The following is a 4703-nucleotide window of genomic DNA, read 5'->3' as shown; positions in this document are numbered from 1 at the left end:
ATTAACACCTAGAAACCTGTACGGACAGTTCTACTCTGTTATATGGGATCACTATGAATCAGAATTGACTCAAGAGCACCCAAGAAGAGCAATAACACATAAACAGACATGATCTGTGCATCTTCTGAGAAGTGTCTGTCCTCTTTCACCTTTTTGATTACTGGATTCAGATGTGAAGGTTGGAGTTGGAGCAGTTTTCTTGGACCATGAAGGAGTAATGTTTACATTTAGTTAGCAGAGCTAATAGATAGATGGTATACTATTCCCAGACTACCTACTTGGACTTTTTTTTTTCTAACCTGGGAAAGAAATGACCCTGTAAGTTGTTTAAGTCACTATTATTTGGAACTTTCTGTTATTTGCAATTGAACCAAAGCCTAACTTATAGTCACACAACTGGAAGTTCAGAGGTAGGGTGGGCTTTAGTGTTTGATTCATCAGCTGTATGATGTTGTCAAGGAATCAGTTTGATTTCAGATCTTTTTCCATCCTTTGTGCCAGTTTCATCTTCATCTGGACTTCTCCCTCATGGAACAAGATGACCACCAACAAAAATATGACTACGTGCTTCCTTACTTCAGACATATTATCAGGAGAGACCCATCCCTGGAGAAGGACATCTTGTTTGGCAAAGTGGAGGGTCATCAAAAAAGAGAACAACCCCCAACAAGATGGACTGACACAGAGGCAGCGACAATAAGCTTGAGAGTAATAATTGTGAGGATGACGCAGGACTGGGCAATGTTTTGTTCGACTCACATTATCTAACAACAACAATGTGCCTCCTTATCATTCTTAGGCAGTCAGAGTTTGTCCAGAAGTGCTCTCATAAAAACAAGGAAGCTCCTTTCCTAGAACCTCTCACACAGCTTTCTTTTCACTGCCCGGACTTAGGTCAGATATGGCCAAGAGAATGCCACAGACTGATTGACTTAGTTGTGACAAAATTACTCATTGTGGCAAGGGAGGTGGACTTACACCAATTGACTCAGGCTGATCAGGGACTAGCCCTGGAGACGGGATATTCCTTTCTTCTTCTTTTTAAAATTCATCCAATTCTAGTATACGTTTCTAATTTGGGATCATTACAGTTCACTCTTGACATTGGACCACAGGGTCCTTCCCAGTTTGTACTGTTCTTAAAGGAACCCGTGATCCACGTTGTGTAAGGGGCAGTAGAACACCTTCCTATATGGTCACTAAGTAGATTAAATAAAATATGAATCCCCTTTAATTCAAGAACCAGAATGGCCTGCCCCAACAGGCTGGTGGGTTACAGGAAATTATTTATTGGTGAGTTCTGTCAGCTGCTCCATGCCATCCTAGAACAAATCTCTGAGAAATGTTCAGAGTCATCTGTACCACTTCCTTCCAGTTGGTGTGATTCAGGGGAAGCTACTACTGGAGAATTTTTCCTCTAGCCTCTTCCCTTTTCTGTCCCCCAAGGCTACCTGTGATGCTGATACTTCTTGTGATTTATTTTCTTAGGAATTTTAGCATCTTCTTTCCAGAAAGTCAATAATAACCCTGGAGGGGCAACTTACTGAATTCTAGTCCCAATTTAAAAATTATATTAATTAGAAGCTCTCTCTCCCACTCCCCCCCATCACCACAGACAATGGCAGGTGAGATGGCATTGTAGAAAGTAGGAGTTTCCAGAGAGGGCAGGACACAGCATTTTAATGAAGGCTGTTGAGTACCTGGCCACACCACTTACCTATGTGTCACTTTGTTGCACTCTGGTAGCTTGCATGTTGCTATGATGTTGGACCTATGCTACCAATGTTTCAAATACCAGAAGGATCACTCATAGTAGACAGGCTTTAGTGGAGCTTCCAGACTAAGACTAGAAAGGCCAGGTGATCTACTTACAGAAATCAGTCAATGAAAACCTATGGATCACACCACAACACTGACTGATAGAGTTCAGAAAGATACAAACATAACAACCATCATGAGATGGCACAGGATGAGGTGATAATTTGTTCTGTTATGCATAAGGTCACAATGAGTCAGGGCCATCTCCATGGCAACTAACAACAAAGTTCTCAGTTAGGACACAGAAGTGATAAGAATGACCAGGAAGTGAAAGATAGTGGAGAACATGAATGCTGACTTCAGTAACTGAATAATTTAGCCCAGGGCTAGCCCTGTGCAATCTATACTCCGTGACAAAATGCCCTCATTTGATTCTGTGCTGTTGATAGACAATAGCTCCATTACTTCCCCTCCTTGGATCTGCCAGTGGTCACCAGGATCTTTGAATTTTTGTTTCTTAGTCATCTATCTGGCTTCTGGCATGCCCACATGACTCAGTATACATCCTTGTTAAAATGACAGGACCCATAGTTTCCCCAAAATGTAAGGGACCAACCAGAAGATAGACATTCATTCAATATAGAAATTAAGTCAGATGAAGAAAGAAGTCAGAAACACAGGCACCAAAATGGGATTTGAGGGAAGTGAGTTACAGTGAAAAGCAAAAGGTCTTTTCCATTATTTTCACTCAATTCTAGAAACAATTCTACCCTCATTGCCTTTTTCTGTAGTAAATGCTTTTGGGTACTATCTTTCAACAGACCATCAATCCATCAGCTGCTTTAAGGTTAAAACTTAAAGCAATTAGATATCTGATACTTAGTCTTAAACTGTCAGGTCCCAGTTTATTCTCCTGAAGGACCACTTCTAAAGTGCTTCTGCAGTGTTTTATTTAACCTTGACAGCAGTAGTTTGCACAGTGTGTGTCCTGAGCCACAAGGCAGGGGAAAAGATGAGGGCAGTGGTAGTACTGATTATTAAAAATGCATATCCCTGTGCTCCAATGAGAGCCTACCAAATTAGATTCTAGATTGGAGCCAAGGAATTAGCATTTAAAATCATCAAGTCATGGGATTCTTAATGCGCCCTAGAGTGTCAGCACCTGGACTCTTAGACCAAACCACAACAAACCTACTACCATCAAGTAGATTCCAACTCATAAAGACCCTGTATATGTATAGGTTTCAGAATCTGTCAATCTTTATAGGAGCAGAAAGTCTCATCTTTCTCCTTCAGAGCAGCTGGTGGGTTTGGTGGTGGTGGTAGTGTGCCATGGAATTGGTTCTGACTCATAATGACCCTGCATAGGGTTTCTGAGGCTATAAATCTTTATGGGAGCAGAAAGCCTCATCTTTCTCCCACAGAATGGCTGGTAGTTTCGAACTGCTGATCTTGAGGTTAGTAGCGCAACTCGTAACATGATCAGTAATCCAGTGTTTATCCTACAGCGCCACCAAGGACTCCTGTTGTTGTTGTTATTAAGTACCATCAAGCTGGTTCCGTCTCATAGCGACACTGTATAGGGTTTCTGAAGAGCAGCTGGTGAGTTTGAACCACTGACCTTGTGATTCAAACCGACTTTGCAGTCTAGCACATTAACTTGCAGCGCCACACCATGGACTCCTAGAAGGTGCCAATAAAAATACTTCACAGTTTATAGTGGTGTGGTGCTGTAGGGTAAGCACTAGACCACAAGGTTGATTTGATCCGCAAGATGGCAGTTCAAACTCACCAGCGGCTCTTCGGAAACCACATACACAGTCTCTATGAGTTGGAACAGAGTCTTCATGTGGCGCTGTGGGTTAATGTGCTGGACTGCAAGGTCAGATTGAAGCGCAAGGTCAGCAGTTTAAGCTCACCAGCTGCTCCTCACAAACCCTATACAGGGTTGCTATGAGTCAGAACCGAGTTGATGGCTCTAACAACAACAACAAGAGTTGGAACTGACTCAAGGGCACTTAACAACTAACAAATGCTCTACAAGGAGTCCTGACATGGTGCTATAGGGTAAACACTGGACTGTTAATCACAGGGTTGGTGGATCAAACACACCATCTGCTCTTTGTAAACCCTGTAAGGGTCACTATGAGTTGGAACTGACTCAACAGCTCTTAACAACAACAACCACACAATGCAAGAGACTCAGGTTCCATTTCTGACCAACACACCTTGTGTGCAGCCACCACCCAACTCTCAGCGGAGGGTTGGTGGGTTGCTAGGATGCTGAACAGGTTTCAGCAGCACTTTCAGACTAAGATGAACCAGAAAGAAATGCCTGGAGATCTACTGATGAAAATCAGCCAATGAGCTCCTATGGATCACAAGGATCTGATCCACAGCTTTTGTCATGGGGATGACACAGGACCTTGAGTCTGGGTGGGGTAGCTCAATGGCAGCTAAAAACAACTTTATAAAAAGTCTTTGCATAATTTCTCATTTGATCTTGACCCACAGCCCCAGAAAAGTCAGAACAGCCATTATCATTTCCAATTTATGAAGAAGAAACCACAGCTCTGCACCATCAAGTAACTTGAGGGGATCCCATGCTCATAAGTGAGGTAGCCTGGGCTGTAATCACATCTTGTAGCACTAAGTTCAGCACTTTTTCGATTACCCAGACAGTAGTGATGTTTCAATATACTAAACGTGGGTCACTGTCTAAAGGGATCAAAAAGGGACACAGAGAGAACAAACAAGATGGTGGATCAGGTAGACGTAAACTAAAGGAGCTCCACCAGCAACAACAAAAAATATCCGGCCAAGCAGGCTCAGGGGATGGTCCCAGAACTATGAACCACATATAAAGGAATATTTAGACAGTTGGAAGGCTAACAGCTGGGAAATTTGTGGCAGAGGCAAGAAATCTGCTGCTTTCTAGTCCGGGA

Source organism: Chrysochloris asiatica, unplaced genomic scaffold (genome assembly GCF_000296735.1).
Source record: "Chrysochloris asiatica unplaced genomic scaffold, ChrAsi1.0 scaffold00100, whole genome shotgun sequence".
Taxonomy (NCBI): domain Eukaryota; kingdom Metazoa; phylum Chordata; class Mammalia; order Afrosoricida; family Chrysochloridae; genus Chrysochloris; species Chrysochloris asiatica.
Note: the sequence above shows the minus strand (reverse complement) of the source record.